This window comes from Trachinotus anak, unplaced genomic scaffold, assembly GCF_046630095.1.
Source record: "Trachinotus anak isolate AG129_WGS33_773 ecotype Australia unplaced genomic scaffold, CSIRO_AGI_Tana_v1 ptg000021l, whole genome shotgun sequence".
In the NCBI taxonomy this organism is placed as follows: domain Eukaryota; kingdom Metazoa; phylum Chordata; class Actinopteri; order Carangiformes; family Carangidae; genus Trachinotus; species Trachinotus anak.
This window is the reverse complement of record NW_027273872.1, coordinates 25975193-26002182: the sequence shown is the minus strand read 5'-3', so window position 1 is coordinate 26002182 and position 26990 is coordinate 25975193. Positions and strand designations below refer to the sequence as shown.

Sequence of the window (26990 nt, the reverse complement as noted above, 5' to 3'; positions counted from 1 at the left end):
GCTGCCCGGCTTTTTTGGCACACACAGTCCTGTCTCTCTTATTCTCTCTCTCACCTGCAGCTGCATGCCGACCATGCCCATCCCCGCAATTATGTGTATATATGTGTGTGTGTGTGTGTGTGTGTGTGTGTGTGTGTGTGTGTGTGTGTGTGTGTGTGTGTGTGTGTGTGTGTTTACAGATATATTTACACACACATACATACATCCACACATACAAAAGCTAAGAGAAAGACAGTGGTGTATTCAGACCCCTTTTGCACACTTCATTGTATTGCAGCTGTAATTGGATAAAATTTCCATTCCTGTCCATCAGTCTACACTCAATAACCCAGAATGATGTTTTTAGGAATTTATGCAAATACTCATTTACAGAAGTACCCAGACCCTTTTACTGTGCCACTGCAAATTGTGGTCAGGTGTATCCTCTTTGCTTAATTATCCTTGAGATGTGTCTAGAACTGGATCCACCTGTGGCAAACTGACTTGATTAGAAAGGAACACACCTGAGTTTAGTAGCTCTATCTCTGCATATCAGGACCACAGACTGTATATAAAAAGGTCAGGACAAAGCCCTGAAGCCGTGAAGAACTCTCTGTAGACCTGCAGGGTAAAACTGTGGCGGAGCATGAATGAGGGTAAGGGTATTAAACCATTACTGAAGCTTTGAGTGTTTTTAGGAGCGCAGTGGCATCAATAATTGTGAAATGAAATAAGTTTGGAACCAACAGGAACTTTTTTTCTGGATTTGGCCAACCAGCCAAAATGAGTAACAGTGTAAGTGGGGCTTTGGTCTGGGGGGTGACCAAGAACCCAGTCACTCTACCAGAGCTTTATGGTAGTAGACAGACACCACTGGCAGTAAGAGCCATATAACAGCCTGCTGTTTGCCAAACAGCATTTAAAGGACCCTGGGAATGCATGAGGAAGAAGATTCTCTGGCATGACTCCAATGTTGACTGAAACCAGGATTTTCAGGAGGAAGCTGGAAAAAACTTGAACCTAAACATGCTCTATTTCCAACATTTTTGACACTGCAAACATATTTTACATCATAACGGTCAGCAGAGTCCCCTCTCTCTCTTCCAGAATAAAAACTAATTATATTCTTTAAGTGATAAACTGGAGTTTGAGACATTAACTCTCAGATTAATCCCTACTTGAACAGGCTGTACCTAAGTAGCTCCCATCACCGTGGCAACCTGTAATTGCAGGGCTGATTCAGATGAGCTGATTAAACTGCTGCTCTGATCTCTGCTACATCATATCTACAGTAAAATATTAGCGAAATTAGCAAGATTTTCACATTTTCAACTGAAAATACAATTTCACCTCCTCAGAGCTGAAGTCTGAGTTCTTTCTCTCATGTTCACCCCTGATGTGACCAGTCTGAGCACAAAGTTATGCAGCAGTTGATTTCAGTCGCTGGACTCTGCGTCTGCATGTAATTTTTTTTTGGGAGGGGATGTGACATGTTTCATTGAAAACAAGAGACAGTGGATGTTTATGACAGTTCACACCAACCCTGCCTCAGTGTCCTTATTCCCACAGTTTGATTTCTATCTTAGTCTGACCACACACGTGTATTTGTCTGATCTCAGACAGAGCCCGCTGTTACTTCTCATAGGCTCACACCTGTGAGTGTTTTTTGTTATGAAGTTTTCAGATGAAATGTACAGACATCACTACAGCTGTTGTTTTTATTTTTCACTTCAAAAATCAAGAATTGTTGGTTCCTGGCTTAAGGTCTTCAACATCTACAATTTTACCAAGATAAATGTAGAGAGGCAAAGACGGAGATTGTAGGATAGAACCTCCCCAGTGCACAACTACAATTGTTCAAAGATTGTAGTGTCCCTGCCCAGGTAGTCCAGCTTTCAGAAGAGAAAAAGGTTTCGGCATCTAAAATACCTTTCACCGAAGGTGCTGCATCATTCAGAGTGTCTAAATAATAATAGAGCAAAGCAGCTGACTGACAATCTTCAAGTCAGAGAAAATGTGGCTATAACATCAAGTCCCTGCAATGTGATGACAGTGGCCACTAAACGCAGGAGCTGAAGCTACAATCAGCGCTGCTTTTATTGGTTATGTGGATTTCTATTGACATATTACTACTGTTATATTTCAGCATGCAAGGTTAATACTCATCAAGTGTTTTAAATATTTTTAGGTGAATCCAGCAGCTGATCAGAGCAGAATAAGCTCAGCAGATGCAACAGCAGAAGTTGAACATTGCCTGGCTGAAAACAACATTCAAACAAGTGAGGATCCACTCCAACTTCTTATGTTCATCAGCATCCTTGCTGCCATGATAGACGGTGTTTTCCAAGGCTGGGGGAGGGGTCATTTCAAAGAAGAGGAACCACCTCAATTAAAAATCTATAAATTTGTCACTCCCCTCTCTCTCCCCTACTTGCACTGTACAGCTCAGTGTGGTGGCCCCCAAGCACTGAATCCCAATACAAATGTAATCATGTCATTCATCTTTATTAACAACCTTATAATAAATCCGTTTAATAAAGTCATTGACATAATGAAGATCAGAGTGGTAACAGAGGATAGCAGGGCTATATTGGTCTTTATACTGAAAGGCTGCTGTGCATTAACTTGAGCAGTAGATGTTGCTACTGTTGAATGAGGCTTTGAGTAATGGAACTTTTGGTGAACCAATGGGATATAAAGCCTCACTGTTTCAGGAAGCTGAATCATGAGTTTAAAATGTTAGTATTTACTTGGCGAGGAGATAAAACAAATATATGTGTGGCATTGGAATAAAGAAATGCATTTGAAACTGGTTAGAGGAATCAGAGGTTGTACATCTCAGCTTAGTTTTGATGATTTCTGAATGAGAGCTAGAATCTCTTAATTGCAGAGTAAATAAGTCTCAGGCAGCACTGAGCATTGCTCAAAACATCCATACGAATTTCAGACTTGTTTACCAGACAACCACATAAATAACAGCTATAAAGTCACGTCTGCTACAAAGTGAATGTTAACAGCTTGACTTTAAATTGCTTGCAAAGTAAGATCTCACCCAAATGAATGCTGCAGTGAGCAGGCCTGTTTGAGAAACCCACTGCCACAGTGTTTTTGAAGGGACAAAGTGAACAGTGTGAACTTTTGTGACATGACCTCGGTCAACCCCTTCATAAAGTCTACTTTTCTTTTCTACTTGCTCAGGCAGTCATTTTACTTGACATCATTACATGATGTTTTACTGATTTTAGAAGTTGAGTTAGTTTTAAATGCAGACAAATATCAATTTATGCTTTTCTCCAGAGCCAGAAATATTGATTTGACTAATTTCTTCATCACCACTTAAAGTGGTACCAATATTAAAAGGGTTATGCTATACAAATATCTTGGCATTTGGATTTATGAGAAGTTATCCTTTAAAAATCATATATCAAATCTGGTGAGTAAGCTAAGGCAAAAATTGACTTGTTCTTTAGGAATAAATCCTGCTTTCCATTGCATCGCAGAAAAACCCTTCTCGAGGCAAGCTTTTTTTGGGGGGTTATTTTTAAATCAATTGTAGATTATGGTGATATCTTTTACAGACAAGAAACTCTAAAGCCCCTTAATGCTGTCTACCACTCTGCTCTCAGGTTCATTACTGGTGATGGTTATAGTACTCATTAAGAGGATCCTGTACAGAAAGTTTGGGCGGTCCTCTCTCTCTGGTGGCTGCTTTATGCTCCATGTCCCTTGAGTTCATACTGAGCTTGGAAGAACTGCTTTTGGCTTCTCTGCACCATCCACCTGGAGCTCATGACAAAACACTTTGAAAATTCATTTGTTGGTACCACTTCATTTTAGATTGATAATCTCTCACCTTTTAATTTGTATTTGTTCCTGCTTTAATTGATTCTTGCCATTGCATCATTGTGTGATTGCTGCAAGCAATAACTGCTCAACAGAAATCACTACTGCTCCCAGAGAGTGATCGCCAGAAACATGGTTTTACTATTAAAATATCAAGTCAATGTTAGTTTGTATAAAAGCTTGTTGATATCTGCTATAATTAACAAGTTATTGTTTTTTCAATGAGGAGTGCATAAAATCACCAATATCTCAAACTGTAAAGACTACATAACTGAACCTGCTAGACTAGGGTAAAATAATTGTTTTAATTGATGTTCTTTTAACTTATTTTGTTTGGTATCTATCAACATCACTGTAAATCAGGGCTTTGCCATCAATACTTTTCAATTAAGTATAAATAAAGACATAATAACATGAGTGCTGCACCTTTATATTGCTACACTTGGGTATTGGGTTCTGTTTTTATTATACCACATTCCCTTCACTCTCAGTGCTGATGTTCCTCATGAATACAACCTGTGAGTAATTACAATGTGCAGTTGCACTGAAGTGAGCTCCTCTATTTTGACTTCATTAAATTTCTAACAACAGTTAAAAATAGTTAGTAACATTTGACACAAGGTGCTAATGAAATAGAATTGCATTCAAGTGTTTTTCTGAGCTTCATTTAAATACACCTACTGAATGAACCTTCTTATGCTGTTTTAACCCCATGTGACACATGGAAAAACACTGGCAAAGAAGCTATTAGAATAAAAGCAACCAATTGAGATGTTTTAATTGTTATTCAACAACTGGAAGACCTTTGAGACCTCTGAGAGAAGAGCTGACCTCCTAGTTGGCTCACAGAAAATGAGGGTTAGCGATAATTGAATATTTCACCAGCAAGCTGAATAATAGCAGCTATAAAACATCAACAATTGGAAAGGTGAGGGTGGACAAAGAATGAGAATTACCTCCCTCTAATGGGTAATGACATATAGAAAAACACACAAGCCACCTTCTCTCACAATGTATTTTTATTACTATACATAATTTCCACCCTGCATTGTTCCTTACAGCCTCACCCTGCTGTCTAACTGTTGTACTATTGGGCACAGTCTATTACAAACCTAATGTATTTCATACAGAGCTTGGGCATGTACCTTGAACAGACCGTGATTGTCTTTAATAGTACATGTGAACTCATAAGATTAGAGTAAGAACTGCAAGCTGTTTTAGGGGATGGTCACTCAGCAAAAATTTGGTACGATTTCAAATTTATAGTTTTTACAACCGTTAAAGTGCAGCATAAAAACAGGTGGATGGAAATGAACTTAATGACATAAGCACTACAATAATATTTGTGGATGTTGGTTGCTGTTTGGCTGCTACAATTCCTAATGTTAGATAAATGATGGTTCTGATCGTCAACTCTGACTTTGCTACATTAAGCTGACTTAGTTTGCAAAATAGTAAAAATTAGCTACTTCTAGTTTCCCCTCTGACACGTTTTGCCGTAGGGATATCAGAGGTGTGCTATTGAGAAACAATAAGAAAAGTCCCACCACGGAATTTGTTCCATAGATATGTGATGTATGAAACCCAACCTGTCACTGGTACACTGCTGTTCCAAGTTGGAAACACTCAGCCATGTCAACTAGTCCGTCAACCTGAACAACAATATAGGTCGGGTTTTTCAACCCCCCCATTGGCGTATCTCCTGAAATAGTGCCCCTGTGGCATACCAGAGTTTGGTTGTTGTGATAACAATAATAAACATGCAGACTGGACCACCAGCAGTGTACCAGACCTTCATTACCATGGTTACAATAATAAACAGTCATGACTTGGTTACATTTAGGCACAAAATCTATTTGGTTAGTTTTAGGAAAATATCACGGTTCAGGTTAAAATAGGTACTTTACATTACACAACCTTTGTTGTCATGATTGCAATACAACATGGTTGGCTTTGTTGAACGGTAATAGATAATAGATAAAAAACAAACTGCTACTTTCACATAGGAACCGAACAATGCTCCATCCACTATCCATCCTCATCACCTCCTCCTGACATCACCTCCTCACTCTATAAACTACGTCACTGCACTTTTCCCTCTAATTAGTACCACTAGAGGTCACCTAGGAATAAAACATAACTATGGGTCATAATAACGTGCTGCACATACAACTGATTGGCTTGTTTTTTGTACAGGAGGGAAGTCTCACCATGGAGTTGACTGCTGATTTCGCTCATGATATGTCTCGCATCATATAAAAAACACCGTATGAACATGTTAACAAGGTTAAAAACTAATTTTTCATTGGAGGTTTTCGGGGATACAATAAGCCATATAGGGACAGATGGACCCACAGCCGGTGCTTCAGTGCTTGTACACCCAGAACAAGAGGCCTTCTCTCCACAGGTTTCTCAACCACCATCTGTGCTTCACATCTGCGGCTCACAGATTAAGTGGTGTAAATCCACTTTTACTTCCAGCATTAGCTGTATATGTTTCTACAGCAAACACGTATGTCCTTTTACATTTACATAATGGAGGGCAAAATAAGAAACACCACTCAGTATAATAGAATCCAGTAAAAGTCATTCATTCATTATGACCTCAATAACTAATGAATAATTAAATTAACACATCTTGGAATGAAGCTCAAAACAACTGAACATTCTGACCTTTGTAAAGTTAGATTTATGGCCAGGCTGTTGGATTGCATTGCATTAGATTGTCTAGGGTCCAAAGGGCAGCATCAAGTTTCTTGAGGAGCAACAGATGCAAGTGTCAGCCCTCATCACTTAAATAATTCACCAGGTAAAGTCAAATGTACACATACAAAATCTCAATTTAACCACATTTATAATAATAAATTAATGTAGTTAAATGGACAGGTATTTTGGCAAACTCTATTTATTGCTGGATTCAGCACAGTCATACCTTTCCAGAAAACGCCTGGCTGGTGTTTCAGGGACTATCCCAGACACAGCTGCATTTAAGTAAATGAATACATTTATCATAGACCCTGATATTTGATATTTCCGTGTACTGTAGTGTTTGTTGTACTTAATTTGCTCAATGCATCAGTTTTTTAAACATGTAGACAAACCCTCAGCTGTCGCACACAATTCGGGATCAATCAGAGCTTGCATTATGAGACTGTATGAGTTCAGGTGTATCATCTCCCATTTGTCCTATCTTTATTTTACACTTCTTTAATATATGGGCTGTGCCAAAAATATCTGTCAGTTTGACCATGTTTGCAGTAAAATATTTTTTGTATGAGAATCAATTTCATATGTTTCAGAATATAAAAAAACATTGTTGTACTTTGTTCTACCACTGGTAGTTGTAAAAATTGGGTGCCTTCCCATTAGCCTGATCTTGATCTTAATTGCCTAAAATATGTTTATACAATAAGACACATTTTGTTACTGTGATTAATTTTATTGTTTGTCCCCTAAATGAAGCCATTATAAACCTTTGCAAGCTCCTCCGTTTTCTGGGAGACACAACAGATGAGGTTAAGGGCTTCCCAATTTGCCATACAATGCCATGCAACATCATGCAAGACAACCTGCCTATAAGCTGTACAGCAGTATTGCCTAGGTATAGGAACACAATATTTAAGTTCAACTTGAAATACATAATATAAATTCCTCTAAGCTGTACTGTTTGTAAGTTCAAATTGGTATGGTCATCATCACATATAAACCATATGACTCAGAAGCAGTGACATGCGGAACACTCAGCATCACTGTGTACTTTATTACCTCTGTCCACTTGGCTTTTACTCTAATTGTAATGGAAGGATAATTGAAAGAACTCTATGTAATAGATTTTTCAGCCCTGAACATGCGCCACGACTCACCCCTCTCTTTCAGTCTGACGTTTTCTGTCTCTCTCAACCTGCCCCCCTCTTTCTCTCTCTCTCACCCCTGAGGCACCATAAAACGCAGTGTGGATTTATGTCAGTACGACTGATACATACTGATGCTTGCACATTAGTTTCTGTCTTTTACTTGCTGCTGTGAATCTAATGAAGAGATTGCTAATTGCAAAATTTGGGTTTCAGCTGTGCACAATTAGTACGTGATGCACTTTGGATACAGTGAAACCATCCATAAAGGCAGAGAAGAGAAAGTTTTAGTTACTAAAATAACTGATATATAATGGTCTAATGATGTTTCATCTGTACCATACAGGCCATTTAATCACCATTTAATATTGTTATAAAAATCATCCTTTTCTAATGGGCACATTTGTGCTGTGTAAACAAATGTGCACACCAGTGACTCAGTCATCTGTTTTCAGACAACAGTTTGGCTCCATTCATCTGCATTAACCCAGACTAATCTAATTATGCAGACCGGTGGGTGGGTGGGTGTATGCATGCGTGTAAGGGTGGCCAACTTTATCTGTAATCCTTGCTACAATGCAGGGACATTATTTTCAAAAACTTTTCAATGCTGTTGAATCTGTTACTATTATCTGTTATATTATTATTGATATTAGTGAAGAAAACGTCGATCCTGTCTTCACCTGTTGTGGTCGTGCTGATATCACTTTCACATTTTCATCAGTTGTAAGTTTACTCACTCAAATGCCAACAATGTAGCAGTTTTCCTTCAGTACATCAAAGTAAGATGAAAATGACCCTGTACTCCTTGTGACCGGGTTCATAATGGCTTATCTGATGATTGCAAAGATGGCAGCGGTGATACACCCTTACACTTGAGCTTAAGCTGTAAAAAGGCCACTGGTCTTGTCCTTGGATCAAGACACTGGCCCATACAATTTAATGGCGCATATACCCTTCTTGGGTTTACTGTGTGTTTGTGAGTGAGTGTGCATTTTAGTGGCACCTATAACTTGTAAAGAAAGGAGCATAGAAGAGGTGAGTGGAGGGAGGTGAAGGATGCACTTAATGCCAGAGGTGCACTCTCAGCAGAGGACAAAAGGTTCTTTATTCTAACAGTGAGACACACCAAATGTTTCTATCAGAGATCAGACACAAGGGTATTTAACTCTGACATTATACATCTGACATTTTTATCTAAAAAGGCTATCAGAAGAGACAAGCTAAAGCTATCTCCTATCTTGATTTTTATTAATTTTACATGAATGTCAGGAGATTGCTCAAACTGAAACTGTTTGTCAAAAAGGAATAAGACTTAAGGGTCTGATCATAGAAATGAATGAGTCTAAACATTGGCAAAAAGATTAGAGAAAAAAAAATAGAGAATAAATTATAAAAATCAGAAATCATTACATTGTCAACAGTTGTTTTGACTGGAACTACTGTCTAGAAAAAGTCTTAAGAAATAGTGTCACAGTTTCTGGAAAGAGATACTGCTGTTTGATTTTTCTAAATGTCATTTTTCAGAGCTGTTAGCACCTCCGTATTAACTTTCATTCACCTCCAGAGTATAGACCTTTATCACGGCAGAAAGTTTGACTTGCCATTGCAGCAACAGCAAAGGGGGAAAACATTTTTCTGATATTTCTACTCCTTCTGACATTAAAATGATTCCATTCATGTAGAGTAGATTAAGTAGTTCCAGGATCCTGGCGTTGTGACTGCTGTCTCACTGTTTGAGGGAACGGAGCCACGATTGAACAAGTTTGTTTCACATGTGCTTTTCCTGTTATGACAAGTCGACACCTCTTTTCCCCCCTTTGTCATTTCAAATGTCTGGTATCTGGATAAAATCCAGATGAGACTTAAGACAACTTGATTTACACTTAATCACATCTGTTCATTTATATTCATTAATTTAAATCAATATTATTTATATCATACAGATCTGATCACAATCTGTCCCTGTTTTTTCTGGGCTATGTGTAAATCAGGGTCGGTGCTCCTCCAGCCTAGAAGTAGGCGGTGTTGCACCTGAGGCTGTTTGCTAACTGCCAAAAATACAGAGAGGAAGAACTAATGAACTAGCTTCGGCTTTTAGTTTTAGCATGCTAAAAACCAAACCTATCCATACCCTAATGCAAACATATGAATGAATTGTATATGAACAAAGAAGAAGACAAAAGTTTTATCATCTAACCTTTTTTGTCACGTGTCTTTTTATCACCTCTGACCCCTGATGCCCATATTTTCCTAGCAAACAAACTGCTACAGCAATGACCATGGCCTTGTGTGTTGTTTTCGGAAAGCAAACAGACTAAAAAAGTCTGTGAAGTGGTCAATTATTAATCAAGAGTTACTTTATGTTAAAAATCAACACACCTCCTGTTTTTTTCAGTCATTGTTATGTTGCACTCAGGTAGTAAAATCAAAGTCTGGCAATTTGACAATAAAGGCTCCAGTCCTGATGCAGCTAGATTCTACCTGGAGAACAAAATGAACAGTACAAGATAAAGAACACTAAGATATATTGTTAATGCAGGGACAGATCTAATACCACAGTATTATTTCTGCAGAAATAAAGGATCTACCTGTGTCCACTTGTACATAAATATCTCATAAAAATGACATCAGATAGAGCCAAAATGCAGTGTTACAAATAAGTGTACACATTTGATTCATGTGTTTTGCATCCAAATCCTCACTTCTCTCTCTCTCTTTTTTCATGCTGGATTATTTTCATTTCCTGTTGCCCTCAGTTAACTGCTCTCCTCTCACCTTTTCATATCTTTCTTATTTCGGTCATTTTGAAACCAAACATAATTGATTTTTCTCCCTAAACAGACGACTCTCTGATGACCTTCATGCTTTCAAAAATTCTTTGATTGCTTGCTGCAGGGTCCCCAAAGTTCAAACTTACCTAAAGCAAATGTAGCATTAAAGTTGCAATATGTAACTTTTCTGTATTACAATGTATAAAACCATCACTCAGCCTATGTTATATAGTTGGCTGAGTTGTGTGCTCCCAAAGGTTTTCTTTCCTGTCAATGGCTTAATGTCCTTTTTGCGCTTGTGTTTTTAGATATCGGTCTATTTTAACCAGATGAAGGATTTTAATCATCAGATGTGTAGATCTTAATTTATCAGAGAAAGAGGCTGATCAAACATTAGCGGCAGCTCAGCTCCCTGCCGCTCTGAGACCTCCTGTGTCTGCCAAATAGGAGAAACACTGATTTTTAATGTGATACTGCTGGATTCTACTCATTTTAATCAACATTTGTTCCGTTAGTTTTGGAGAGGAGATCACCTTTGGGGATAATTCAGCTCCTGGTATAAACCTCTTGAATATCTGGATTGTAAGTTGTCAGAGAGCAAATGTTAGCGGCAGCTTGGCTTGCAGCCTCTCCAGGACCACTTTTAACGTGATGTAATTGACTTCGTTCAGTGTTTTTACGAGTTTTAATCACGTGTGCGTCTTGTCACAGAAGACCTGTTGACAGCCACTTTGACATTGTACCAGCATTATTACACAAACTGACACCTTCCACTATAGTCTCTGTGTCTAGGCTGAATCTGAACATGTCAGACACCAAAAAATAAATAAATAAATAATAATAATAATAATATATTTCTAAACTTTTTTAGAAGCATTTTCTGTCAAAAAATAAATCATAAATTAATTCAAAGCCGTGACACACACGCCACACACCCAGTGTGTCTCCGGCATTACCTGGAGAAGCCGACTGCAATGATGGTGAAGACAAACATTCCATGATCCCACGCTACTTAACTACATCAAACAGCTGCCATTTTGGTCAAGAGACCCCTAGTGACAGAAGTTACATACAGTGCATTCAAGTACAGCAACTAAACAAATGTTGCCTTTTTTGTCTTACCCTCTTTTTAGTCTGTGCTTTCTCCTCTCGTCTCATTCTCCTCTATGTCAGCTGTAAGCTTTAAGCTAAGAGTCTTTCTATCATAACCGGGGCCAAAACTTGGCACTTAATTAGCTGTTGAATCTCATTTCCTTATCTGTGAAAGCCGGCGGAGGTGGTGAGAAAATATTTGTTTACAGCAAACTAACATTAATAATCATTTTTATCAGATCATTCTCAGTCATTTACACTATACTCTTAGTTTATGACGACAGCATTAAACGAAGTGACTTTTTTTTCTTGCTCCAATCTTGATCCTGCCATCCATCTCGCTTCTCTCCCTCCTTCTCCCTCTACTTTCATCACGGCCTTCCTCACTGTCTGTATTGTAATTTTCAGACCTTCCTTGTCTCCCTTTCATCTCCTCTTTTACTTTTCGTCTCTAATCTTCTCTCTGTTGTCCTGTTTCATTCGTCTCAAACTGAATTGATGTGGATGGTTCCCCATGCACTTTTGCTTGGGGTGGTCACTGTGGAAGCTGAGAGAATGTTTCACATGGTTACATCACATCCTTTAAACATCTGCTGCCTTGACTGGCTGCAGTTTGGTGGACAAGATATTCTGTGCTTGTGTGTGTGTGACGGACAAATACCGTATTTTCCGCACTATAGGGCGCACTGGATTATAAGGCGCACTGTCAATGAATGGTCTATTTTCGAACTTTTTTCATATATAAAGCGCACCGGACTATAAGGCTCATTAAGCGAAACAAGACAGTCAGATAAGTCAAACTTTATTAAACGCGTTCACAATAACTCCCAACCTTGTTCAGTTGTAACACGTAAAAAAAACACAGTGATACCGCTAAATAAAATGTTAGCGTATTCACAATAACTCCTTATAGGTCCTTATACACACACACTGTAATATTATGGTGAAGCACAGCATGTATTACTCTGTGACGCTCCTGACTACGATAGCCGTAATGCTGCAAGCGGTGCGGCTTTGTAGTTTACCAAAGTCGTACTAAAACATTTTGACAGAGCGCCGTGTACCACACAAAATCGCTTCGAGGTCAGTAAGCACAACCAGAATTAATCCATATATAAAGCGCTCCGGATTATAAGGCGCACAGTCGTTTTTTGAGAAAATTAAAGGCTTTTAAGTGCGCCTTATAGTCCGGAAAATACGGTAAATGGATAATGAAGGATTGTCTGCATTAAGTATTGTCATGTTAGTGTAGATGCTCTCTATTTCCCCACATGCTGTAGACTGTCAACTGTGAAGACACTGTCTGGATCTTTTCTTCTCATGTTTTGGGTCATTATCTTGCTGTAGGATGATCCCCTGACCAACCAGACTGTCTTCCTTTGTTACTTGCCCTTTTCTCACCATTCTGACAGCCATGCACAGTGCTACTTCCTCCAGTAAAGTATTGACCTATCAATTCTACAGAGGGTGTAGTAACAGTTTGCTTGAACACAGCCGTTGTACAGACAGAGGGTTTGTAAGTCATCAACAGAAGTTGTAGCGCTGTAGGAATTGTTTTCATTAACTTTCAAGACTTAATTATCAGCCACGACAGGGGGCTGGTATTGCTGTCAGCCTGTGTGTGTGTGTGTGTGTGTGTGTGTGTGTGTGATCATGACAAAATGGGTCCTGCAGACACCTGTAGCAGGAACTACTGCTGAGGCAGTTTTGAGTCATTTGACAGGTGTTTTCATGTCTGTCTGTGCACAAATATTGTCATCGCAATAATGTTCCAACCGTGCAAGATACAGTTGTGAAACTTTACAGGTGTGTACTTCAGATCAATATGAAAAACTGTAAGTCAATTTCTTCCTTTCTTTCTTTTTTAAGGTTATTCCCTGAACTTTATCAGCTTAAATTTCAATCAAAACTGAAAAAACAGGTGCTCTACTACTTTCAACCAATATAGTATGAACAAATAAAAACTTAAGAAACTAATAACAATCCCATCAGTCTCAGTGTGTGTGCATGCTAATGTTAGCATTTCGGTCATATCACCTATGTACCTAAGTGCAGCCTTAGTGCTGCTAGCATGGCTGTAGATTGCCCTTGTTTTTCTGCTGTCAGAAGAAATATATAAACACTTTTTTAGCTTGATGACAGCATATTTTTGATTTTATTTAGTCATTCTAGTGGTGGCTCCACTGTAGGGACGGCAAAGTTGATCTATTGGTTCATCACCACGAAGTTGACATTGACATGTTGTTTTGTTTTGAATGTAGTAAAAGGCATTCATGTTCTGCACTGGATGACCTGTAAGAATTGGTGGTCCTATAACTTTTCATGTTACGTATTATCAGCTCAAACTTTTAAATTCTACAATACAACTTTATTTTTGTAAATATTTGGTCATAAACCACAGGACATAGTCCAGGTAACAAAATGAGACATCTAGCCCAACGTATGCCTGGGACACTGGCCCATATACTTCCACATCTGGGCCGATTCCAGCTGTTATTTCCCAATTGGCTGACATTGGCTGTCCAGTTGGCTGACACCCAGAAGATTTTCTTTGTGTGTACCAGAATTGGTCCAGATACAGAAATAGCAACTGACAGTCACACTGTATGTGGGCCGAACTTGGACCGAGGAACTCGGTGTATATTGAGTCATAAAAAAAACAATAAGTGACCCAAATATTTACCAGAATATCTTCGCTAACCATTAATCTCAGCTATATTTAGTGCTAATTACCAGATGTTAGCAAGCTACCATGCTTAACTAGGCAAACATAATGTGCCAAACAGAAACATGTTTGCATTTAGCTGATAGCACACATGTGCCTTAGCACAACCTCACAGAGCTGCTAGCACGGCTGTAAACTCTTGATTTATAAGTCTAAGAGGTTAGAGAAGTTGTCCATTCATAGGAGAACCCTGAATCAATAAATATATAAAATAAAATTCAGTTTAAACTTTCAGAGTCATTCACTTCTTCCTCTCCATTTTACAGGATCTAACATGCTAAATAATTACCTAGCTCATTCACTGATGACAGTTAGGTTAAAGCAGCAACACAGTGAAAAAAGCTCCATTAAAAATAATTGAAAAAAAACTGTTTCAGTTTAGTTCTCCACTGGCTGTATATTAATTATGATATAATCATAGTAATTAAATGTCAACATTGACAGGATTTCACAATACAAATTAGTAAAACTGTGATTATTTAGCTAGCTAGGGATTCAAAAATACTAATAGGCTTAATTGCTCAGTGTGATGATTAGGTGGCTTTCAAAGTGAAGATGAGGTGTTAATGGGTCAATCTCACAAGGACTTCTTTATTAGTACAGAAATACAACCACATCCTCCTCCAAATATACCTTATTGCACACATTCGAGCCGCCTTCATTAACGAGGCCATGTCTAACAATGAGATGCCCTCTACCTTAAATTAACTATCGGTGTCTTGCTCACATTGTACTGATTTCCTCATGTCTTAATTGGCTCTGACAGCGCTGAGGGTCACATGCTGTGCTGAGGGTCACATGCTGTATTGAGGGCTCACATGGTTTAAGTGTACAATGTTGTCTCTAAATGTTTTCAATTAACTGAAAAAAAACAAAAAAATCCAAGTAATTTCCTCTGTAATGTCTTGTACAGGTGAGTTGAAGTGCTCCTGTTTATTCCTGCAGTGTTTTTACCCTGTTGCCCCTCGTGCTACTGTGTCATTCCTTAGTTTGGATTGAGTCTGGATTTCTCAGCGTTTTCGTGTTCTTGCCTGATCTTCAGTTAAATCGTCGAACACTACCTGTTGGTTTCTATTTCTGCATTTGGATCCAGGCATCTTAAATTTTAACAAACAGTTACAAGTTTATAATTTATAATTTCACCAGAAAACATGGTGGTAATAAACACTTACATGTGTGCAGGCTGTGTCATGGTTAACACTTTTGGTCTTTATTTTTTAAACTAATCTTTGTCAGTGGTGTAACACTCTGGAAGATATATAACATATTATCATGCATTGTAGTAAGTATAATTTAGAGAGGGAGAGGCTAAGAAACATAGTACTCGAGGCAGGGCAGGAAAGGAAAAGGGAACTGGTAGGTTATATAGTACAGGCAGGATCAGGTAATAGGGTGTAAGTATCATCATCATCATCATCAGTATCAGGAATAATATCATCACAGGTTTTTTTTTCCTTTAGTATTCAGTTGATCTAATGCCATAACTCTACGTATTCCGACACAGTAGGTGGCAGTATGCACCTTTAATCTGGTTAGTGATCTGCCAAGAAACACAAAGAAGAAGACTTTATGTTTGGACTCTTTGATTTGGACCTGTTTTATTTTGAAACGACTTCTCTTGTGTGTCTCATGTTAATTTACTTCCTGTCTGTGTCTCGCGTTTCCCACCTTGTTGATTGGCTGCCCCGCCCTAATGTGTTTCACCTGTGTGCAATCAGCCTTGCTTCCCTGGTGTGTATTTAGTCTCCGTGCTCCCCGTTGAATGTTTCAACTCCAGTGTTGGTCCTGTGGTCTTCTCCACTCCAGTGTTTCCTGGGTTTCTGGTTTTTATTTCTGCCTGGGGTTTTTTTTTGTTTTTGTTTTTTTTTTAGATTCTTGTTTTTGGTATGTTTCTGTTTTTGTCAGGTGAGGTGGGTGTGGGAATCAGGGCTGGGTGACTAGTAAATGAGAAACAGGTGAGCAGGTGGATGTGGGTTGTCAGGTGACCGAGACATGGCGGACAGTCTGAGGACATCTGAGGTGGACAGATGGAGAGGGGCAGGAGACAGAGCCAGAAAGACAAAAATAAACAGGGCTGAGGCAGGGATCATGACAGGCTCTTTGATAAGGGACACTTGGCATGATTTTGAAATACAGAAGGCCTCCCTGTTTCAGACTGCTGACACAATCTGAAACACAACACTTCACATTCACCTCCAAATGTTTTTTTTTTTTTTTTTGCTACTACATGGCAGTCCTCCTAAAAGGCCATATAATAGACATAATATACTTAAACAGAGGTGTAGTTGTGTTCGAGTTCCTCCTCTCCTTTATTCAGGATAGAGGCACTGACAATTGAAATGTCCAAGGACTCGTAAAAACTCCTTTTAAACCACCTTGTGGATTTTCCAAGCACAGATGGATTTTTCCAGTGCTGGATGAAAGCATGTGTGACAGTAGTGGTGTTTTTTTTTTTTTTTAAAATAGTCCACAACAGCCCAGGGGTTGGGGTGTCTTGGGACTGCCATGTTCTTACACTCCTGTGTCATCACACTGTAGAGTGCATGTAGTGTTACACATGGTCACCTCTCTGGTGTCTGTCTACTTTACAAAGAGAAAGTTGTCCTTTCATAGCTACACAAGATCACATCTCACAGCTTTTTTTCTTTAGACAGGTCAGTGGTGGAAGTCTTTGGGAAACCCATGCACCTTTTGTCTAATGCTTCCAGTAGGAGACGCACCTTTGGCACTGAGGTTTCTAAATAAGACTGTAAATAAGCAACTGTACATGGAGGTGGTAAACTCTGCAGAGGAGTCCAATGTCTAAAAGGTCTGTGACTAATATGCAGCTCAGTCAAGAGTAGTAACATGGTATATTTGCACATTCATGTGAAAAATACGCGTTCATCTGCATCCTCGTGCATGTGCTGGTGACCCCTCCCACGGCTGATGTGATTTAACCATTTCAGCTCTGGTGTGTGTTGAGTTTGACCCGCAGCTCATTCAACTCACTTGCTATCATTTCTTTTTTTGACTGGTTATTTTTCAGACCTTGCATCAATGGCTCTTCTGAAAGGTGAGTAGCCTTGTGGTGTCTTTATGTTACACTTTGTTTTGTTTTGTTTTTCAGGTAATTCTGGTGTAGTAATTTGTACTGTATCATGTTATGTTTTTAAAAGTATTATTCACTCGGTGACCCTTGAGTCTTAACTCGCATGATATTGAAAACATTCGTCATTCTGATACTACAGTTAGTGTTGGACACGTTGGTGGGGTTTTTTTTTTTTTTGTTTTGTTGTTTTTTTTCCAGCATTTTCCTTGAAAAATATTTCCTGGTGTGAAAATATTGCTTTTTTTTCTTTTTACTGCCAGTGTCATCCACCAGTGGTGTAGAAGCAAATTTGCAGAATAAAGCGGTTTTGCAATTACTAAATCACTCTATAGATTACTCATTTCAATAATATCAGGTACTTTAACTGATAATTGTAACTTCTTTACCTAGGTCTGCGAGAGGTGTGTTATATCAGACAGACCCGGTGGAGGAGTTATCTGGTTTATGATCCGGCTCTACTGAAGCTCCTCAAAGGGAAGCTGACAAGACTGCTTGCGTGCTTGTGGAGTTGAAGATAGGCGCGTGTGAGGACGGGGACATCCCATCTGCAGTACCTGTGTTTGAGTGTCTACAACCAGGTGACATGCAAAGCGTTATTCTATAACAGTGTCTGCTTGAAGGAAAGGGGCCACTACACTGATGACAAGTCTATTGTGGTAATTCACTGGGTTTATTTGGTGAGACTGCAGGGTTCCATACAATCAATGGCAATCTCCCAACTTGGCCCTTGAGTCTTGGACATGGGGGGGGAACCTCATCATCTATATTAGAGCAGCTAGGTTTCCAAGAGTCAGCAGAGTGGCCCGATTCAGGTGGACTTTATGGCTTGTGTTTAGACATGAGCAATTTAGCAGGTACAGAACAGCAGTGTAACCACAGTCACTGAGTAACCTTATAAATGATTGATTCGACCAATCAATGACTTGAACGATAAAATCAAAGCATTGGAAAGCTCTGCACAGCACTGTGACAAACTGACATATTCCTGGTCCACAGTAAATCTGCTGCCCTGTAAAAACATGTTCAGACTGCTGACATCCGAAAAACCCACCAGAACACACTAGCTTTCATTTGGAGTGAAGAGTCTGTTATCAGACTTCTTAGCTGTGCTGTGGGCCAGAGCCAGGAAATTATTATTTTATTTTTAAAACAACAGCAAACTCTGGAGTAAAATAGTGGTCATCTGTTAGTTGGAAACAATGTCCAGAGCTGAGTCTCTCTGGAGTGATAGTAATATCCCTGACTCTGAGGGTCGGTATGCCAAGAGTGACCAGTGCAAATAAACACAATTTACCACATTACAGAACTGCGAAACAATGGTTTAACCCTTTGACACCTGGGCCTCAAAATGGCCGCCCGGAGTCCTTTGCTTATTTTGACCACAAAAAGGTCAGAAAATGTCCTGTGAGTAAGTGCTTTTGTCCATGTCTCCAGAATACTTGGAACTTTCGATATCTGGCAGTTATTTTCAATTTACTGCATGGTCTAACACTGCAATAAGAGTTTAAATGAAGGGACAACACAAAGAGGGAATTTGATTTTAGAGTTTTAATAAAGAAAAAACACTGAAACTTGAATACATGAATAACAGGTTTTCTGAAATCTGAAAAGTATAGAACTATTTACAATATAATATGTGAACTTACAATAAACCTGTAGTGCATAACAGACCATGAAAAAAATAAAACTATATACAGGGGTCGTTTCCCCACACAGGGCAATTGCTCCTCTCTGGCTGCGGACTCAAACACCTTGGTGGTGCTGCCAGTAGCAGCTCCTCTCTGGCTGCAGACACAGGCGCACATCACCTTCCTGACACTACCAGGGAGTGCTCCTTTTACGGAGCTTGCAGTGCCGTCGCCCCATGCTGGCTCTGTCAGACTGTGTGGGGCCCATATTGAGAGGGGGTTGGACACCTGGGGTGCGTTTGGGGTTGAACCTCGGTGGTTGAGGGACTCCATCATCAGGCTCTGCCTCGGTCTTCCACCTTTGATGACGCGGTGAGCGGCTACGGTCCCTAACACCATCACCGGAGCCTCCAGCATCCCCACGGCTTCTCCCTCTACGGCCCTGAATATGACCTCTGATAGATAGATAGATAGATAGATAGATAGATAGATAGATAGATAGATAGAACTTTATTCATCCCCGAAGGGAGATTCAATTATCTAATAGCTCATCGAAACACAAAAATGTAGTGGACACGTGCATGTAATAAAACACACAGAATAATTTGTTACACAAACAAGACTTGGTAATGTAATGTTGCACGATTCTAAAAAAGTCACCACGCAATACAAACGTCGATTTACACATACAATAACGTAAGGAAAGTTAAAAAATAGAGTTAGAGAGAGCTTCATTCATTCAGGAATTCAACTTGGAAATTCAGCTCGTCTAACGTTACCTTTCTTCGCCGGAGGTTGCTCCTTCGGTTGCTCCTTCGTCCTCAAACCCATCTGTGACTGTCCACTGAGGTTTTGTTGCGCGGGAAGGCCGTTTTGCTGACATTTTCGATCAGTAATGTGCTGTGTCACTCCACTCTGCTGTCTCTGTATTCGGGGCACTTTCCCAGTTTCATGGTAGGAGCGGGAGTGAAATTACCATAATGACATCTATATGCCTCTAAAGCGCAAGGTCTTAGCTTTCAGAAACCGTTGGAATTTTTTTCTGCTCGCTCAAACCGTTACAGTGTTATGGTAATCCAAAGTGCGCCTGCGCAAATGTGTCGCCGACGACACATTCGGTTTTAAAGGGTTCATATGCAATATCAAAGACTCCTTGCACTAGAATAGAAGCTGGATTGTTTGACTGAAAGTGTTGCTCCTGATGATGCAGCTAGGTGGGTTGATGACCACAGACTGGTTGTGTCTTTATTAGACTATGTTCAGTTTGCCAGTGCCAGGGAGTCTGAGGCACAGACAGGTACGGTCTGCATTGGGTTGTGAATTGGTGCTGTGCGGGGAGGGGTGATCTGTAGGGGGTTCCTCTATTGCTGCAGGAGGCAACAATATGTTAGACAGTGTTCTGGGAGAGCAGGAATCTGCTGGAGGTGAAAGAGACCCGATGCAAGTCAGGGGACATACCTGCTTTCAATGCATCTGATTTATGCCAACATCTTAGTCTTAGAGACATTGGTCTTGATAATCCGGAGCAGGCAGTGCAGTGGGATTTGATGACATGCACAAAGTAACTCTCTGATGTAACCAAATTTGAGAAACACTTGATGTGAAAAACACGTAGGATTCCAAACACACAACGGCCCACACACAATTTGGTTATACCTACACAACGACCACTATTATTTGATTGAAAATCAGACAGGTTTTTTGGTGGCTTCATATCTGTCAGCACTGCTGCAAAATGTATGAAGCTCTGCTACAACTGCAAGCATCGATGCAATCTCTGCTTTACACTGTTTCATCTCTACTGTTGGGACCTCAAGCCATGCATCCTGAAAGGAACAATGGAGAGACCTACACATCCCTCCAAAAGCCTGAGCCAGAGTTGGTCGACTGTTTGAACAACAGAGCCACGACCCCCCCCCCCCCCCCCCCCCCCCCACGGTTCACACCTAGGTGTGAATCAGAGTTTGAACGTAAACTCAGCATTGGCATTGGCTGAGGCCAGGCACGCTCAGCAGGGATCCCCGGTGACGTCACTCAGGTGATAAAAGCGGCACAGCGACCCTCCTCCTTTGCTTTTTCCCGTGCGTCGTAGTTACTGCAACAGCTGTGACTCTGATCATTGAAAGGAAGTGTGATACACCTAAATGAGAAACCACGTAGTCACGTTTTCTTTTTACTGGTCCTAGTCTATTATTCATATGAGTGTAAAATTACTTTATTAATGCTGGTAACAGTCGGCCAGGTGTTTAATAATATTTGAATATTTTCTTGTGAAGCATAATTTAATGTAGGAGGAAAAAAAGAGGCACAAGCGAAAGCAGAACCAAAGTGTGGTTACAGTTGCACCGCGGTACCCAAAGGTGGGGGACTCCTCCCTCTTCTCTCAGACAAAGATTTGGAGAAGTAATGGCGGGTTCGCTCCTTCACTCACGCACTCATGATTCTTGTTTTCCAGGTTGTTACACGGTAAAACTTACCAAAAAAATGCTTCCTCCTGATGTGTAAAGTGATGTACTGTAGGTGTAATGTGTCCGTTGTGACGTTTTTGGTGTTTGTAACCGAGCTAACGAGCCATGTTTATAATCGCGGGGGTACGAGCGTTGTGAACAATGGCGCAAGCGGCCATTTAGCATGTTAGCACTGTGACTGTGTATGTGTGGTTCTGTGTGCTGGTGCTCTCACTCCCTCCCATGTTTTTATTTTGGTTTCTGGGGCATTATGACACATTAGAAAAATACAGTTAAAGACACAGTTAAGGTTAAATGAAAAGTCTACTCTTAATATATTGAACGGAGATTTCTTTGAAGTTAGGTGTCTGGTCTGTGTTTAAGGACACACTAGGTTGAATGATTTTCCCTGTGTGTGTTGCTTCATGTTTTGACTTTAAAGTCACGTGAATATTAATTGAAAAGCCAAAGAGGGTTTATGATTTACATTATTACATTAATAAGAATATGGATTTCTTGAGTTGAAAACAAATACAGATCCTCATAGGTTCATACATGATTTATTTTTCTGACATTATTGCATTTAAGAGAAAGTAATATTTACTTTTACATGATTATTTCTGTGAATGTGTATGTGAGAGAGAAGTTGCCTATTGAGAGGTAAAGAGCAGAAATAGCGGTATGAATGTATTTAAACTGAAACAACTATACAGGGAAATGTTAACTGTTTTATATGGTTTTATATTGTGATTTAATGTAATAAAGCAGACAAAGATTTGGAGAAGTAATGGCGAGTTCGCTCCTTCACTCACGCACTCATGATTCTTGTTTTCCAGGATGGTGAAGGGCGGTGAACCTAACAAACATTCATTTGTTACCTCCGTTACAAAATCATTTTGAAACTTGTAACAGAAGCACCCCACAAACGTTTGGACATTTTGTCATAGGCCTGAAGTCTTCAACTCGCTGGACGAGCAAATAGACTGTTTACATTCACTGAATGTACCGGATCCAAAGGAGACAGCTGCTCCGCGCCAGCTGGTGTTTAATTTGCCTGCAGAAGGACGAAGGATTTTGTCGGAGGAAACGGACCATGTTTTTCCCTCCAACTGAGTCGACTCTGCTGCAGTGATCGACCTCTCTGATTTAAATCGAATCAGGACCGCTGCGTCCTATGCTGCTGTTCATTTGGTGTTTACCATTATTCTTTGTTCTTATGGTTTACTGTTGTCTAATGAACATTAGCCGCTAGCATCGGCACATTCTGTGTTGCTCTGCTGAAGTGGAACTTGCTATTGTTCTGTTGTTTATCTTGGGTTTTTGGAGCTTAGCTGTAGCATTTGTATGCTTTGGTGTCGCTGCACAGCCTCACCACCGTGAGCGAGTCAGTGAACTCCTTCTATAACTGGTTAAAGGACCAGTGTCAGGCCGACGAGTGTTAAAAAAGTTCCCCAGAAATTACATATTGTTAGATTTTGAGAACCAGTATCATGGCGGCAATCATCAGGTAAATCTTGTGTGTGCAGTGGACCTTCATGGAAATTAGTTTGAATACACGTAACTGTGTGCGTGCATCTGTAGGTAGGTATCTGTAGGTATCCAAAATACTGTGGGTAAACCTTCACTGCGCATAACGCGCCTGGCTTTGACAACTACATACTGTTGGAACAGGCCTTTGTCAAACATGGAATCACCCTCATGGTGATGATGAGAGGTAGCTGGGTCATTCTGATGTATGACAGTCCATCAGCAGTGGATCGAGTCCTTTAGCTTTCTACCCATGCATCTATCAATAACACTGGCAGCCTAAGGGTTTGAGGACATGGAGAAAGGTCATTTTCCCAGGGTAAAGAAAAAGTACATCGGTGCCTATTGAGATCCCTCCCAGGTGTGTGACAGTATGAGAGTGTTCTGAAGTTGTTGGAAACAGTCCACAAAGGAAGCTTTGATTTCCAGGGAGACATTTGACACAACTGCATCAATGACGTGTAAGTGTTGTGCACGACGTGTATGATCTACTGAGAAACATTTCTCCAGTACGCACAGATTGATCTGTTGGCTTTCACTACTCTGGCATCCAGCTGTGAGGGCGTATTCAAAACTGCCCAAAGGTGCACTCGCTCTCACGTATGGAGGCGCATACAGAGCAGAGTAAGACATTCACAAACATGTCTATGCAGTGGCTTGAATATTTAGCTCACACAGAAAACATATAATGCATACACTCAATGGTGGTGAGCAGCATTTTTTTACCATATTTTGTGGACAGGTATAATGCTGCCAGAAACATGTTATGTTTTTGTTTTTTTTTTTTTTTTTTTTCCGCACAGATGTGTCAAATGCCACGTACAGTGTCATTTAAACCCTGTCACCAAGGTCTCCTATGGTGAACTATAGGAGTTGAATGAACTATGTCACCCATTCAACAAGAATATAGCTGCCTTGGGAACACAGCATGGTCTACACGTTGTGGCGTGAATGGGTGTTGCTCACAAAATCAAACCCAGCAGTCCAGACTTTTCTAGCTTGCTACAGAAAACCACAACGTCTCTTTGGTGGGCGTACAAATGCCATGAAATTATACCACAAGGTCGGAAATGATGGAAAGATTCATTTTTATTTTGCTAGTTTGTATCCCACAGTTCAGGTGAAAAAGGAGTACCCTGTTGCCCCCCCCCCTCCCCCCAAATAATCTATAGGAATTTTGATTCCATAGATAATTATTTTGGGTTTGTAAAGTGCACTGTGCTCCCATCAAGAGTCCTGTATGACCCTGTCCTGCCCTACAGTGTCACGTGTTCCCGCTGTGCTGAACCAGGCCACTGAATGCAGGCATGGTGATAGTCACGGACAGCTGCCAGGCACCTGGGTATCATCTGAAGTGGAAAAGTGCTTGAAAAAGGGCACTGCATTGATGAAGTGTGGCATTTTCCCAACAAGACAGACACATTGTTCAAGGGTTATGTCAAAACTTTTAAAATGCAAGCAAGAGGCTGCTTCTTCTGCTTTCCACCAAAACACCTGATGAACAGAGGAAATATATTGATGAGTATTTCCAAAAGGAGGACATCATGCTAGACCCAAGTAAAATCAAGGTCAACAAAGCTGTCAGGGGTTGCAACAAACTACTCAATGTGGGATTGATTCACTATAAGAAATAACATGACATCATGTGGGCTTGACAGATGAACTAAATAATGGTGACATCAGAGTTTGTATTGGGGGTCTGAAGTATTACGCCTATCGTACGCAGCACGAAAAACACAGGTTAAATCCTGTGTAACATTGAATGCCAAGAATGCTCTTTTGTGGCCAATCAACATAGCAGTGCACTCATGGTTGCTGTGTCTAAACCCATCAGACGTGATTAAAAAGTTTCATCTTAAAAATGAGACAGTTGCTAAAAAAGTGCAGGTTGTGTACCATAAGCGCAGGGTGCTACCGGATTATTCTACACTACGTTATGGATGCTAGGTTAGACCAAGGCTTTGATGGCATGCTACAGCATCTATTTAGTTTGGTGGTGAGCAGGCCTTTAAATTGTGGAAAGATATTTTTTTGAGCGAGTTCGAGAGTAATTGAAAATGCATCAAGGGTTATTTCACACGAGAATACTGTTTACAGTTAATTGTTCTGACAGCCTTTATATAATGAACTCCTTCAGATAGGAAATATCAACTTTGTTGACGTACTACTACCCACTGACAAGAACAATCTACCTATCATAGATGATTTAATGAACGACACTAGTGATGTAGAAGTACAACATGTTTTTACCAAATATGTTCATCATAGGAATCTCAGTTGTATATATTTAGTGTAAAATCTATTTATTCAGGGTAAGGCTGGTTGAACTATTAGTTTAAATACCAACTAACTTGTTATGTTTAAAAACCTAAAGGATAAATACCATATTCCTCTATTAGGTAGACAGATGTTTCCAGGTGACACCAGATATTTTTTTAGAGGCCTTGAATGATTCCACAGGGTCCTCATACGGTTATCTCATCATAAATTATAAAGACACCTGATTATTTATGTCTTTGCTTTTTTAGGATATACACAAAGAGATGATCTGACAGCAGATGGGGTAACAGTGTCATTGTGTATGCAGAGAAACCTGGCTCTGTTGGAGTTGTAATATAAAACAACATCAAGTGTGCACAAAGCATAGACTTCATCAACGTGCTGTGTGAAATAGCTCTTAATGTAATCAAAGGTAACGTCCTGCTGACTAATGATCGTTTGTTTTTTTTTCTCCTTTTTCAGCTGCTTGTACTGTTTGTCAGACTAGTCACTGATTTTAAAAACAGTAAAAATTTTAAAAAAAAAAAAAAAAAAAGGAAGACTATCAACCTGACTGAATTTTTTAAAATGACCTCTACCAGGTGCAGCTATCCCATTTATTTGTCTTTTCAACTGCAGGTGAAAAATGGAGCACACCCAAAAAATGTTTCTGGTCTCAAGACCAGCTGGATTCATGAAGGCAGCAACAGCAACAGGTGCAAAATATAGGACACAACTAATGAGTTTTATGACCCACAACACCAGAAAGAGAAAGCTTAACTCGACTGACTCATATAGGTTTATCACACCTTGAGACACCTGGGGCAAAGGCTGTTAAGTCACCTAGACTGGATGATACTGACTGGCTGGACTTTGATTTGGGTCCATTTGTCATTTGTAATTTTTGTACTTATCAACAGGTGACATTTATTTTTTTTTATTTTATTTTTTTTGACAACCTTTATAAATCAGCCCGATATGGGTTGAAATGTATTTTTATTTTTTAAGTTAATTTAAATTTATTTTGTATGTACTGATGTCAAAATGATTGTATTGTATTGGTATTTCTATTTTTTTATGTAGCTTATTTTTATGTATGCTGCATAAATGTCCCAGCGACAGAATGTTGTTGTGTGTGTTTTTTTTTTTTTTTTTTTTGGGGCATTTTTTGCCTTTATTGACAAGACAATAGAGAGTGACAGGAAAGGGGCAGAGAGAGGGGGAATGTCACGCAGGAAAGAGTCAGGCCAGTCAGGAGTCTAATTGGCACTCGCCTGCTAAGAGCATCCGCTCATGCCCTAACCACCCAGCTCTCAACTGAATGTATTTTTGAAATATTTTTCAAATGTAAATAAAAGCATCTATTGCTAAAATCATGTTCTCAATTATTTTATTAAAAATAATGTAATATGTTAACATTACTTTCCATATTGTATCCATGTGAAATTATTTGCATGGCATATATCAGTTTGTATTTTGTTATGTTGTTGTTCTTATTCTTCTAGAATAAGATACATCTGTACAGTTTTTCACAAGAATGTTGTTATTCTCTGGACTTTGGACTGTGGAAAACTGTCACAGTCAGGATGGTTGCCAAAACTGTCAAAAAATATCCTTGTTTGTGTTTTGTGATTATAAATAGCCAATGTTCACCAGGCATGTTTGATGGATGTGTGTTTACAATCAACACAGCAGATGTAGCTTATGCATGCAAAGACCCCTAAAAAAAAAAACAAAAAAAAAAAACTGTACCATTAGTAGTAGTAATTATTTA

General features: G+C 39.6%; 2 long non-coding RNA genes across 2 annotated transcripts; both read left to right on the top strand.

Annotated features, from left to right (window-relative positions):
- Nucleotides 1-472: 472 nt before the first annotated feature.
- LOC139606315 (uncharacterized) lies at nucleotides 473-4239 on the top strand. The gene is made up of 2 exons (XR_011684601.1): nucleotides 473-635; nucleotides 2168-4239. It is a non-coding gene; the product is annotated as an uncharacterized lncRNA (long non-coding RNA).
- Nucleotides 4240-16932: 12693 nt separating this feature from the next.
- LOC139606277 (uncharacterized) lies at nucleotides 16933-17883 on the top strand. The gene is made up of 3 exons (XR_011684591.1): nucleotides 16933-17073; nucleotides 17293-17319; nucleotides 17746-17883. It is a non-coding gene; the product is annotated as an uncharacterized lncRNA (long non-coding RNA).
- Nucleotides 17884-26990: the final 9107 nt, after the last annotated feature.